Source organism: Macaca mulatta, chromosome X (assembly GCF_049350105.2).
Source record: "Macaca mulatta isolate MMU2019108-1 chromosome X, T2T-MMU8v2.0, whole genome shotgun sequence".
NCBI classification, from domain to species: Eukaryota; Metazoa; Chordata; class Mammalia; order Primates; family Cercopithecidae; genus Macaca; species Macaca mulatta.
Window position 1 is genome coordinate 82,475,229 of NC_133426.1, and position 13,603 is coordinate 82,488,831.

A 13,603-nucleotide genomic window follows, 5' to 3' on the forward strand; every position below is an offset into this window, starting at 1 on the left:
TTAATTGAGTTATTTTAAAGGATATTAAGAAAAGTATTTATTGAGATAGAGAGGGTAACAATACTAATTTAATTAAAAATTAAAAAGCAAAACTGGACAAAATATATAATTTTAACCTCAAAATGTCCCACCAAAACACCAGCATAGAATGGGGAGACATATCAAAATTTTAATAGTGGTAGCCTCTGAATGTTGCTTTCTCTTTTACATTTCTGAAATTTGTAATTTTTTTAATGTTATTTTTATAATGGCTAAAAATTATCTTTTAAAACTCCTAACAGAAAAATGAACAATAGAAATTAAAATATAAATTAGAGGGAAAAAACAGCCAATAAAAACATGTAAAGGTAAAGTCAAGCCAACAATTTTAAAAGACCTTTTTTTTATTTTTTATTTTTTATTTTTTATTATACTTTAAGTTCTAGGGTACATGTGTACAACCTGCAGGTTTGTTACATAGGTATACATGTGCCATGTTGGTTTGCTGCACCCATCAACTTGTCATTTACATTAGGTATTTCTCCTAATGCGATCCCTCCCCCAGCCTTTAAAAGACCATTTTTTAAAAAATATTAATCTTTTTCATCTCACAATTTGGCAAACACATTTTAACAGCATATTTTTCAAGGTAGGTTTCCAGCATTCAAAGCAGCAGAAATACTCCCACTCCTTTTTCATTCTTTTTTTTCTTTTCTTTTCTTTTTTTTTAACACAAAGGGTGGAGTAGGACTTTTTTTGTTTGTTTCTTTGTTTTTTGGGGGGATGCTCTGCTGCCATCTACAGAAAACTATGTAAAAAGCAACTAAGAAATTATTTCCTTAACCTAAAATCCACTGCAGCAGATATGCCCCAAATAAACAAGAAGTTGAAAATACTTGAAATATTTCTCTTGGGACTTTGGTTTCTCTGTAGCTACAGAAATAAAATGGAGGAGGTGAGTAAGAGGAAGATGGCTGAAAAGAAGCCTCCACCATTCATCCACACAGATGGAACATCAAATTTAAAAACTGTCCACACAAAAATACACATTCATGACAGCAAAAAATCAGGTCCGAGCTTGGTCACAGTAGGATAGAGCACCAAGAGATAGAAGCCGGACACAGTGACTCACTCCTGTAATCTCAGCACTTTGGGAGGCCGAGTTGGGCAGATCAATTGAGCTTAGGAGTTAGAGACCAGCCTGGGCAACGTAATGAAACCCTGTCTCTACAAAAAATATAAAAATTAGCCAGGCATGGTGGTACATGCCTGTAGTCCCAACTACTCATGAAGCTGAGGTGCGAGAATCACCTGAGCCTGGGGATTTTGAGGCTACAGTGAGCCATAATTGTGTCACTTCACTTCAGCCTGAGTGACAGAATGAGGCCTTATCTCAAAAAAAAGAGGGCCCTCATCGTCCCAAATTCCAGACCTTCACTCTTAGACTGCATTTCTAGACCTTCTCTGGAACAAAGAAGAGCCCACTACCCTGATGGGTAAATCCCAAGGCTGGTAGCATTCACCACGAGGTCACTGAAGAGTTCTTGGGCCTTAAGTAAACATTGGTGGTCACCTGGCAGTACTCTCCATGGGCCTGTGGTGGTGACAGCCATGAGGAGAGGCTCCTCTGTCTGTGAAAAACAAAAGGGGAAAGTGAGGACTTTGTCTCATGGTTTCAGCGCCAGGTTAGCCACAGTAGAATAGAGCTCCAGATTAATTTCTGAGGTTTTTGGCTCCACACCTTGGCTCACAGACTGCATCTTAGGACCCAGTAGAGGCCCGGGAGAACTCACCACCCTGAAGAGAAAAACACAAACCTGGCTGTCTTCATCACCTGCTCATTGTAGAGGTCCAGAGCCTTGAGCAAACATAAGTGGTAGCCTGGCAGTTGTTACAGCAGGCCTTGGGCAAGTGCAATACTGGCTTCAGTTCTGACCCAGTGTATTCCAGTGGTGGTGGCCACAGATATGCTTGTGTCACCCCTCACCCACTCCAAATAGCTCAGCAGAGAGAGAGAGAGAGACACTACTTTTGTTTGGAAGAAAGTAAAGGAAGAGAACAAAAGTCTCTGCCTGATACTCCAGAAAATTCTTCCAGATCTTAACAAAGACCAACAAGGTGATACCTCTACAAGTCTGCAAAAAACACAGTGTCACTGGGCTTGGGGTTCCTCCTAATGCAGATACATCTTAGATCACAACATGCAAGTCTCTTCAAATACCTGGCAAACCTTCCCAAGAAGGATGGTACAAAGGAGCCCAGATTGTGAAAACTATAAGAAATACCTAACTCTTCAATGCCCAGACACAGATGAACATCTACAAGCATTAAGATTATCCAGGAAAACATTACTTCACCAAATCAATCAAACACAGCACTGGGGACCAATCCTAAAGAAATAGGGATATGTGATTTTCAGACCGAGTAATCAAAATAGCTTTTTTGAGAGAACTCAAATAAATTCAAGGTAACACACAGAAAAAAAATGTAAAAAAGAAATTGAAATAGTAAAAAACATATCCTGGAGTCGAAAAGTGCAAATGACAAAGAATGCATCAGAATTTCTTAAGAGAATTCATCAAGCAGAAGAAAGAATTAGTGAGCTTGAAGACAGGCCACTTGAAAATACAGTCAGAGGAGGCAAAAGAAAAAGAATAAAAAACAACAAAGTATGCCTGCAGCATCCAGTAAATAACCCCCAAACAGCAAATCTAAGAGTCATTGGCCTTAAAAAGGAGGTAGAGAAGGAGTAAGAGTAGAACGTTTATTCAAAGGGATATCAGAGAACTTCCCAAACCTAGAGAAAGATATCAATATTTAAGAACAAGAAGGTTATAAACACCAAGAAGATTTAATCCGAAGAAGACTACCAAAGGCATTTAATAATCAAACTCCCAAAGGTTAAAAGTAAGAAAGGATCGTAAAAGCAGCAAGAGAAAAGAAACAAATAAGATACAATGGAGCTCCAATACATCTGATAGCAGACTTTTCAGAGGAAATCTTACAGGACAGGAGATAGTGGCATGACATATTTGAAGTGCTGGAGGAAAAAACCCTTATATTCTTGAATAGTATATCTGGCAAAAATGTCCTTCGAACATGAAGGACAAATAAAGACTTTTCCAGACAAATGAAAGCTGAAGGATTTCATCAATATCAGGCCTACCCTACAAGAAATGCTAAAAGGAGTTCTTTAGTGAGAAAGAAAAGGTCATTGGTGAGAAAATAAGAAATAATCTGAAGGTACAAAACTCACTGGTAATAGTAAGTACACAGGGAAACAGAATATTGTAACACTGTAATTGTGGCATGCAAACTCTTAAGTAGAAAGACTAAAAAATGAACCAATTGAAATAATAACAATAACTTTACAAAACATAATATGAAAAGATATAAAAGAAACAACAAAAAGTTAAAAAGCATGGGGATTAAGTTAAAGTGTAGAGTTTTTTATTTTACTTTAAGTTCCGGGATACATGTGTAGAATGTGAAGGTTTATTTCATAGGTATACATGTGCCATGGTGGTTTCCTGCACCCATCAACCCATCATCTAGGTTTCAAGCGCTGCACGCATTAGGTATTCATCCTAATGCTCTCCCTCCCCTTGCCCTCCACCCCTCAACAGGCCCCAGTGAATGATGTTCCCCTCCTTGTGTCCATGTGTACTCATTTTTCAACTCCCTCTTATGAGTGAGAACATGCAGTGTTTGGTTTTCTGTTCCTGTGTTAGTTTGCTGGGAATGATGGCTTCCAGCTCCCTCTTATGAGTGAGAACATGCAGTGTTTGGTTTTCTGTTCCTGTGTTAGTTTGCTGGGAATGATGGCTTCCAGCTTTATCCATGTCCCTGCAAAGGACATGAACTCATAAAGTGTAGAGTTTTTATTAGTTGTATTTTCACATGTTTGTGTGTTTGTTTATGCAATTAGTGCAAATTTTAATCAGTTTTTATAAATTGGTTTTAAGATAACATTTGGAAGTCTTACGATAAACTCAAATCAAAAAACATACAAGGGAAACACAAAAAATAAAAAGAAATAAATCCTACCATCAGAGAAAATCACCTTTACTTAAAGGTGATCATAAAGGAAGGAAAAGAAGATCACAAAGCAACCAGAAAATAAATAACAAAATGGCAGGAGTAGATTCTTACTTATTAATAATAACATTGGAGGTCAATGGACTAAACTCTCCAGTCAAAAGACATAGATGCCTTAACGGATTTGAAAAAACACTCAACAATCTGTTGCCTACAGGAAAAACACTTTACCTATGAAGACACACACAGACTTAAAAAAATAGAAAAACATATTTCATGCCAATAGAAACAAACAGAGAGCAGGAATGGCTATACTTATATCAGATAAAACAGATTTCATGATGAAAATTATAAGAAGAGATTAAAGAGATAATAACACCAATAACATTATCACTATATAATGATGAAAGGGTCAGTTCAGCAACAGGATATCAAGTGTAAATATATGCACACTCAACACTCAAGTACCCAGATATATAATGCAAATGTGATTAGAGCTAAAGAAAGAGACTGACCCCACTACAATCATAGCTGAAGACTTTATCACCTCACTTTCACCTTTGGACAGATCTGTCAAACAGAAAAACAGAGATATCAGATTGAATCTGCACTATACACCAAAAGGACCTAATAGATACTTACAGAACATTTCACCCAACAGCCATAGAATACACATTCTTCTCTTCAACACATGAATTATTCTTAAAGACAGACCATATATTAGGTCACAAAACAAGTCTTAAAACATGCAAACAAATTTAAAATAGAAAGTCTTCTCTGACAATGACGAAATAAAACTAAAAATAAAAGAAGAAGAATTTTGAAAACTATACCAACAAATGGAAATTAAACAATATTCTGAATGACCACTGGGTTGGTGAAAAAAATTATTTGCTTCAAGGAAATTTTCAATTTGCTTCAAGGAAATTTTCAATTTCCTTGAAGCAAATAATAATGGAAACACAATACATCAAAACCTATGGGATAAAGTGAAAGCAGTACAAAGAAGGAAGCTCCTATATCAAAAAATTTTGAAAAACTTGAAATAAACAGCCTAATACATCTTAAAGAATTAGAAAGGCAAGAGCAATCCAAACCCAAAATTGTAGAAGAAAAGAAATAATAATAAAGATGAAAGCAAAAGTAAAATATAAATGAAGAAAACAATACAAAAAAATCAATGAAAGAGAAAGTTGGTTTTTTGAAATGTTAAACAAAATTGACAAAACTATAGCCACACTAAGAAGGAAAGAGAGAAGACAAAGAAATAAAATTGGAGATGAAAAAGGAGACATTACAACTGATACTTCAGAAATTCAAAGGACCATTAGTGGCTTCTATGAGCAACTATATTCGAATAAATTGGAAAATCTAGAGGATATTGATAAATACATAGGCATGTACAACATACCAAGGTTGAACTACGAATAAATTCAAAACCTGAACAAACCAATAACAAGTATCGAGAGAAAAGCCATAATAAAATGTCTCACAGCAAAGAAAGTCTGGGACTCCATGGATTCACTGCTAAATTCTACTATAAATTTAAAGAACAAATTATACCAATCCTACTCAAACTATTCTGAAAAATAGAGAAGAGACTACTTTCAAATTAATTCTCTGAGGCCAGTGTTGTGGTTTTGTTTTGTTTGTTTGTTTGTTTGTTTGTTTGTTTTGAGACAGAGTCTTTGCTCTGTCACCCGTGCTGGAGTGCAATGGCGCGATCTCAGCTCACCGCAACATCTGCCCCCCTGGTCAAGCGATTGTACTGCCTCAGCCTCCCCAGTAGCTGGAATTACAGGCGCAGGCCACCATGCCCAGCGAATTTTTATATTTTTAGTAAAGATGGGGTGTTGGCATGTTGGCCAGGCTGGTTTCAAACTCTGACCTCTGCTGATCCCCCACCTCAGCCTCCCAAAGTGCTGGGATTCCGGGTGTGAGCCACCGCACGCGGCCAAGGCCAGCATTACTGTGATACCAAAACCAGGAAAATACACATAATAAAAAGAAAACTACAGGCTAATATTACTGATGAATATTGATGCAAAAAATCCTCAACAAAATACTAGCAAACTGAATTCAACGACACATTAAAATGATTATTTATTATGACTGAGTGAGATTTATCCCAAGAATGCGAGCATGGTTCAACATATGCAAATCAATCAATGTGACACATCATGTCAGCCTAATGAAGGACAAAATTCATAGGATCATTTCAGTTGATGCTAAAAGAGCATCAGCATCCCTTTATGATTTGAAAAACCCTCAGAAGTCCGGGCGCGGGGGTTCAAGCCTGTAATCCCAGCCGAGACGGGTGGATCACGAGGTCAGGAGATCGAGACCATCCTGGCTAACTTGGTGAAACCTCGTGTCTACTAAAAAATACAAAAAACTAGCCGGGCAAGGTGGCGGGCGCCTGTAGTCCCAGCTACTCGGGAGGCTGAGGGAGGAGAATAGCGTAAACCCGGGAGGCGGAGCTTGCAGTGAGCTGAGATCCAGCCACTGCACTCCAGCCTGGGCGACAGAGCGAGACTCCATCCCAAAACAACAACAACAACAACAACAAAAAAAAAAAAAAAAAAAAAAAAAAAAAACCAAAAAAAAAAAACCCCTCAGAAAACTGGGTATAAATGGAATGTGCCATAATAAAATAAAAGCCATATATAACAGACTAGTATCATACTGAATGGGTATTAACTGAAAGCCTTTCCTGTAAGATCTAGAACAAGACAAGAATGACCACTTTAACCACTGTTATTTAACATACTACTGGAAGTCTCAACTAGAGCAATCAGACAAGAGAAAGAAATAGGCCTGGCGCGGTGGCTCAAGCCTGTAATCCCAGCACTTTGGGAGGCCGAGGCGGGCAGACCATGAAGTCAGGAAATCGAGACCATCCTGGCTAACACGGTGAAACCCCCTCTCTACTAAAAATACAAAAAATTAGCCAGGCGTGGTGGCGGGCGCCTATAATCCCAGCTAGTCAGGGGGCTGAGGCAGGAGAATGGCGTGAACCCAGGAGGCGAAGCTTGTAGTGAGCCGAGATCGCGCCAGCCACAGCACTCCAGCCTGGGCGACAGAGAAAGACTCCACCTCAAAATAATAATAATAATAACAACAAAATAAAAATAAAAGGCATCCAAATTGAAACGGAAGAAGTCAAAATATCCTTGTTTGCGGATGATATGATCTATTATTTGAAGAAACCTAAACACTCCACCAAAAAGTATTCGTTCTGGTACACAAACTCAGTAAAGTTGCAGGATACAAAATCAACATATAAAAATCAGTAGCATTCCTATATGCCAACAGCAATCAGAGAAAGAAATAAAGAAAAATTCACATTTACAATAGCTACAAATAAAATTAGATACCTAGCAATAAACTTAACCAAAGAAGTAAAAGTTTTCTATATTGAAAACTATAAAACACTGATGAAAGAAATTGAAGACAATACAAAATAATAGAAAAAATATTCTATTGTTTATGTAATGGAAAAATCAGTGTTGCCAAAATGTTCCTACTACTCAAAGCAATCCACAGATTCAGTGCAATCTCTATCAAAATACCAATGGCATTCTTCACAGATATAAAACAAAATAATTCTAACATTTATACAAAACTACAAAAGAATTAGAATAGCCAAAGCAATTTTGACCAATCCTGAGCAAAAAGAACAAAATTGAAGGAATTACATTTTCTGACTTCAAATTATACTTCAAATTAACTTCAGATTAAACCAAAACAGTATGTTACTGTCATAAAAACAGATACATAGAAAAATGGAACAGAATACAGAACTCAGAAACAAATTTGTACATCTACAGTGAACTCATTTGCAATGAAGTTGCCAAGAACATACATTGGGAAAAGAACAGTTTCTTCAATAATTACTGCTGAGAATACTGAATATCCATATGCAGAAGAATAAAACTACACCCCTATCTCTCACCACATACAAAAATCAAATCCCAATGCATTGAAGACATAAATCTAAGACCTCAAACTGTGAAAGTATACAAGAAAATACTGGGGAAGCTCTTCATGACATTCACCTGGGCAAAGATTTCTTGAATAGTACCCCACAAGCACACACAACCAAAGCAGAAACGAACAAATAGAATCACACCAAGTTGAAAAGCTTCTGCATGATGAGGCAAACAATCAACAAATTGAAGAGACAACCTTCAGAGTGGGAGAAAATATTTGCAATCTACCCATCTTACAATGGATTAATAACAATAACATATAAGAAGCTCAAACAACCCTATAGGAAAAAATTAATAATCTGATTTTAAAATGGGCAAAAGATCTGATTAGGCATTTTTCAAACGAATACATACAAATGGCAAACAGGTATATGAAAATGTGCTCAACATCCTTAATCATCAGAGAAATGCAAATGAATACTACAATGAGATACCATTTCACTCCAGTAAAAAATGGCTTTCATATAAAAGACAGGACAATAGAAATGCTGGCGAAGATATGCAGAAGAAAGAACCCTCATAGACCGTTAGTGGGAATGCAAATTAGTATATCCCCTACAAAGAAACAGTTTGGAGGTTCCTAGAGCTGCAATATAATCTAGGAATTCCAGTGTTATGTATATACCCAAAAGAAAGAAAGTTTGTTTATCAAAGTGATATCTACACTCACATTTTTATTGGAGCATTATTTATAATACCCAAGATTTGGAAGCAACATAAGTGTTCATAAAGTTAAAAATGTGGTACATATAAACAATTAAGCCACAAAAAAGAAGGATATTCTGTCATTTGCAACTACATGGATAGAACTGGAGGACATTATGTTAAACAAAATAAGTCAGGCACAGAAAAAGAAACTTCACGTGTTCTCACTTATTTGTTGGAGCTAAAAATTGAAACAATTTAACTCATGGAGATAGAGAGAAAATGGATGGCTACTAGTGGCTGGGAAGGGTGTTTGGGGTGTGCAGCCGAAGTGGGGATGGTTACCAGATACAAAAAATGGTTAGAAAGGATAAATAAGACCTAGTATTTTATAGCAAAACTGAGTGACTATGGTCAATAATAATTTAATTGTATATTTTAAAATAACTGAAAGAGTATAATTGGATTTTTTGTAACACAAAGGATAAATTATTGAGGTAATAACCTATTTCTGCTGATGTTATTATTACATATTACATGCCTGTATCAAAATGTTTCATGTGTCCCATAAATATATACACTTACTATGTACCTACAAAAATTAAAAATAGAAACATTTAAAAATAAAATGGAGATGGTGAGGTAGGAGGTCTTAGACCTACATTGCAAATATTCAGTTCTCAAATTAATGCAGGATGGGTATTGATAAAAGTAGGAAAAAGTCCATGAAGAATATAAATCAGCTCCTGGGCCATAAAACAAAGTTCAATAATTTTGAAAGAATTGAAATTATACAGAGCACATTGTCTAATCAGAATGGAAAAAAACTAGAAAACAACAGATAGAGAAAAAGAAAATCCCTCAGAGCTTGGAAAATAGACAACACACTTACAAATAACCAATGATCAAATAAAAAAATCTTAAAGGAAATCAAATATGAGGAGAACTTAATGAAAATATAGATGCGGCATATCAAAATATATGGGATTCAACTAAAGTCGTTCTGAGAAGACAATTTACAGCACTAAATCCTTATATCAGTAAATAAGAAAGTTCTCAAATCTATAATCTAAGTGTCTAACTCCAGAAACTGGAAAATCAAGAGCACAATAAACACAAAGAAAGCAGAAGAAAGCAAATAAAGAGCAGAAATTAATAAAATTGAAAACAGACTTAGCTGTAAAAAAAAAAAAAAAAGAAATACTGTCATTTGCAGCAACAGGGATAGGATTGAAGGTCATTATGTAACGTGAAATAAGCCAGGTGCAAAAAGACAAATGTCACATGTTTTTTTCTTATATGTGGGAGCTAAAGATGTGCATCTCATGGGGATAGAGAGTAGAATGGTCATTACCAGAGGCCAGGAAGGGACGGAGGGAAGAAAAGATGAAGAAAAGTTGTTTAATGGGTACAAAAATACAGTTACATAGAAACAATAAGTTCTGGTATTCAATTATATGGTAGGGAAAATATAGTTAACAAGAATGTATTGTATATTTCAAAATAGCTAGAAGAGAAGAATTGTAATGTTTCCAACAGAAAAAAAAAAGATAAATGTTTGAGGGATGAATATTGCAATTATCCAGATTTGATCATTACACATTGTCTACAGGTTTCAAAGTATCACATGTACTCCCAAAATATGTACATCTATTATATGTCAATAAAAAAGAAAATATAAAGGAAATCAATTTTAAAAGGCTACTCCTTCAAAAAGATGCTTTATATTTATAAATCTATTGCAAGACTGACAAAAATTAAAAGAGAAAAGATAAATTATCTTAGACATAATACAAAGGATATCACTACAGATACTAGAACCATTATAAATATAATAGAGGTAATACTATGATTAATTTTAAACACAAAATTTGATAATTTAAAACAAATGAAATAATTCCTCAAAAACCACAAACCATAAAACTCAATAAAGATGAAATAGACAACTTGAATAGTTCAGAGCTAAGGGTAGCCATTTGTCATGAAAACCATGTTTCACTAAATGCAGAATATTAACAAAGAGATAGAAAGTATGAAAAAGGAACCAAAAAGAAATTCTGGAATTTAAAAGTAGAGTAATTAAAACGAAAAATACACTAGATGGCCTCAACAGTGGATTTGAGCCACTACAATGTGAATGAACCTTGAAACACTTATGCTAAGTGAAAGAAACAAGACATAAAAGGAAACAGCTTATAAGAGTCTATTTATATTATACATTCAGAAAAAGCAAGTCCATAGAGGCAGAAAGCAGACTGGTGGTTGACAGGGTGTAGGGACAAAGAAGAATGAAGAATGACTATGATATGAATTGGGTGTTTTGTCTCCTCCAAATCTCATGTTGAAATGTGACCTCTAATGTTGGAGGATCACGGGGAATCAATGTTTGAAACATGGGGGTGGATCCCCCATGAATGACTTAGTGCCATCTCCTTGGTAAGGAGTGAGTTCTCGCTGTTAGTTCACATGAGATCTGGCTGTTTAAGACTGACACCTCACGCTTCTCTTTGTTGCCCCCCTCTCTTGTCCTTCTCTTGCTATATGATTCTCTGGCTCTCCCTTCACCTTCTGCCATGATTGTAAGCTTCCTGAGTCCCTCATCAGAAGCTGAAGAGACGTTGGTGCCATGCTTGTACAGCCTGCAGAACCATGAGTCAAAATAAACCTCATTTCTTCATAAATCACCCAGCCTCAGGTATTGCCCTATAGCAATGCAAATAAACTAATACAGAATACTAATGGGTATTGGATTTCTTTTAGTGGTGATAAAAATTTCTGAAATTAGATAGTGGTAATAGAAGGACAACCTTGTAAATATGCTAAACACTCTACTGAATTGTATACATTAAAATGGTGAATTCTATAGTATGTGAACAATATCTCAATAAAAGAGAAATACCACTATTGAAATAGCTGGCATAAAATTAGTGATAACATATGTTGATGAAGATGTGGAAAACTGGATCACTCATACATTAGTAGTTGGAAGGTAAAATGCCCCAGTAATTCTTGAAAATTATTTGGCAATTTCTTATAAAACTAAATACATGACAACTATATGACCCAACAATTGCACTATGGGGCATTTATTTTGAAGACAATAAAACGTTTTTCCCCACAAAAACCTGTACACAAATGTTTAGAGCAACTCTATTCCTAAGAGCCCTAAACTGGAAACAACACAGATTGCTTCTTCGATGAGTGAATGCTTTTTTTAAAAAAAACTATGGTACACATACCACGGAATACTAACCATCAATAAAAACAATAAACTATTGATATAACCAACTTGGTTGAATCTCAAGACTACTATGCTGAGTGAAAAAGTCAACTTCCTAGTGTTACATACTGATATGGTTTAGCTCTGTGTCCCCACTCAAATCTCACCTTGAATTGTAATAATCCCCATGTGTCAAGATCGGGACCAGTTGGAGATAGTTAAATCATGGAGGTGGTTTCCCCCATGCTGTTCTCATGATAGTGAGTGAGTTATCACGAAATCTGATGGTTTTATAAGAGGCTTCCCCTTTGCTCAGCGCTCATTCTCTCTCCTGCTGCCCTGTGAAGTGGTGCCTTCCACCATGACTGTAAGTTTCCTGAGCCCTCCCCAAAACTGTGAGTCAATTACACCTCTTTCTTTTATAAATTACCCAGTCTTGGGTATGTCCTTATTGCAGCATGAAAATGGACGAATACACATACTCCATATATATACTCCATTTATACAACACATTTGACATGTCAAATTTATAGAGACGGTGAAGAGATTTGTTGCTGCCAAGTGTTAGGGACAGGGGCAGGAAGTAAAAGGAATGGAGGCAATTATGGTTATAAAAAGTCAACACTTGGGGAATCTTTGTGGTGATGGAACTGTTCTATATCTTGACTATGGTGGTGAATTCACAAGCCTACATATGATAAAATTGTTTAGAACTAAATAGATACACATTCACAAATGAGTACTATACATATATAATTTTAAAAATCTGAATTAGATTAGTGGATTACATTAACATCAGTTTGCTGGTTGTGATATTGTACCATAGCTTTGGAAGATGTTATCATTAGGGAAATCTGGATAATACATGTTCTCATAAAACTGCATATGAATCTACAATTGTCTCAAAATTTAAAAATTGTAGAAAAATTACGCATAACTTAAGAGATTCCTAAGCAAGTCAGGTTATAATTCATTGGAGAAAAAAAAGTTACATTCAATTCCATAAAATTAATAATTTTAAATGGCAAAATATTCAACCCAATTTTTAAAATATACGAAGGGTATCAATTATCCATTCACAGATTAACAAATTCAAAACGCCCAGGAAGCATATGAAAAGGTGCTCATTCTCACTAATAGAGGAATACGAATTAAAGCTAAACTTAGATGTTCTTTCTAACCCTTATTATTGGCAAAACGTTTCAAGTGTGATAATATTTAGCTCTGAAGGTAAGGTGGGTCTTGGTGAAAATGAGTATTGTTACATCTTTGTGTATGTATATGTAAATAATCTGGTAATGTTAAATACTAATACTATAAATACTCTTCCACATAGCAACCCTATGACTTGGAATTTATCCAAAAAAATGAAGAATGTTTATTGTAACATTATGAGTAGTAGAAAAACAAAAAAGGTAGAAACAAAGTGAATGTTAATAAATGGGGAAAGGATTGAATTAAACTGAGGAATAGCCATACCGTGGAGTATTTTCTGTGGCTATATGATGACTTTGAGAAATTGCTAAGAAAGCAAGGCAAGTCATGGACACAGCTCAGATTATAAAAATAGCTTATAAGAATTTTGTGGCTATTTAAAAGAGTGAATACTCTTATCAGTTGACTTTGAGAAAATTCTAAGAGAGTAAAGGAAGTCATGGACACAGCTCAAGTTATACTAATGGTAACCTGGAACTTCCTGAAGACAGGAAGCACTAGCAGAACATTTGTA

The 13,603-nt window shown here is 35.5% G+C and overlaps 1 long non-coding RNA gene across 1 annotated transcript in view; it reads right to left on the minus strand.

Annotated features, from left to right (window-relative positions):
* Nucleotides 1–670: 670 nt before the first annotated feature.
* LOC144338767 (uncharacterized) overlaps nucleotides 671–13,603 on the minus strand; it is a 42,764-nt gene continuing 29,831 nt past the window's right edge. The window contains exon 2 of the long non-coding RNA XR_013413139.1: nucleotides 671–1,610. This is a non-coding gene — a long non-coding RNA (uncharacterized LOC144338767). The remainder of the gene's footprint in view (nucleotides 1,611–13,603) is intronic.